Raw genomic sequence first — 1,470 nt, forward strand, 5'->3', positions numbered from 1 at the left:
AACAAAAATATATTTTATGATATTGATCATAAAATATATTTTTGTTTCTAATAAAATATTAAATAAAAATATTTCGCACAAATCTGCACAACATTTTGCGTTGGACTCACTAGTCAGCACTGCGTCCGTATTCAACGCGTAATGAGAACTGACGAGTGGGATCTAAGTTCTATACTTTAGGCTAGAGACAAAAGGACGCTGAAAGAACAAAGTTGAATTATGACGATTTTTTATTACTTTATACGATATACATTGCAGGAGCGTGTTTCGTCGAAAAAGGGCTGTAATTTGACTTCTTACGATTAGCAATGTTGTGTACACATAACTTCATAGTTGTATAATTTCCCGCTATATTTTCCCAACAATTAAGCCGGGTACTTACTAGGGAGCTGTAACCGTAATGGTTGCATGTTGTTACCAAAAATCAAAGTGTACCTACGTGTTGAATACGTGCAATTCGCAGTGAACCGACGATAACCAGGTACCCATTTTAGCGAGTGAAGTCTGTTTCTCGCGTACGTACTAGACCCTCGTTACTGTATCTGTCACGTTACAGTTCGCTAATGAATACCCGGGTTTAGGTGTTTGCATTAAGTGTTTGTATAGGTAACTAATTAATTATTATATGATGAATATCAGTCTAATCTCTAACATGTGATGTTAATTAAGTACTTTATAAAGACTGTTCTTATTACTAACCATTTGAATAACTTTATTACACAACTAACCTTGTTTAGCTCATCACAAGATGTATGAACAACTAGTTTGTAAGTGCTATGTGTAGGAATTTTGTATTTTATTATTCGTAAATCTTTTAATGTTATACTTGAAATTCGACTATGAATGAAACATTTTTGTTACTAAATCTAGTATTTTTATTCATTTCTACTATTGTTTCGACCTCAATAAAGAATAGATCCTAGGTAGACTCTTAAGCAATATGCGTAGATAATAATAATTGCATCAATATACTTACACAGAAAATCATGTAATGTGCCATATAAGTTCTCAAGTATTTTTTAAGAAATCGAACATAAAAAATGGCAAGGAAACGGGTCAAGGGCTAAGGGTGATACGGGAACGTGTTTCTCAACAATGCGCTGAGACATGACCTTAGTGGATAAAAAAAAGGACGTGACCAATAAACTGACATTGACAAATGGTATGCATTTGTTTGTTGTTACATTTTTTGGCTGCAAGATTGAGGTATCATTGCCATTATTGAAACTATACTTTAACGTGTTGAATAAAATTGGACAGCAAAGATTCTGAACGATATCAAAAGTACAGATAAAGAAAATAAAATTCATTATTTAATTTAAAATGTAGAATGTCATTAGTAATGTTACTCACGCACCCTATGACATCATCGGTGTAAATTGCGTTTAAAAAAGTACTTGGAACATTGATTTACAAACATTGACTTACAATTATATGGACGTCGGGTCCGCGCTAAAAAGTGTCCGAACA

This window comes from Hyposmocoma kahamanoa, unplaced genomic scaffold, assembly GCF_003589595.1.
Source record: "Hyposmocoma kahamanoa isolate Upper Pololo Valley unplaced genomic scaffold, ASM358959v1 92, whole genome shotgun sequence".
NCBI classification, from domain to species: Eukaryota; Metazoa; Arthropoda; class Insecta; order Lepidoptera; family Cosmopterigidae; genus Hyposmocoma; species Hyposmocoma kahamanoa.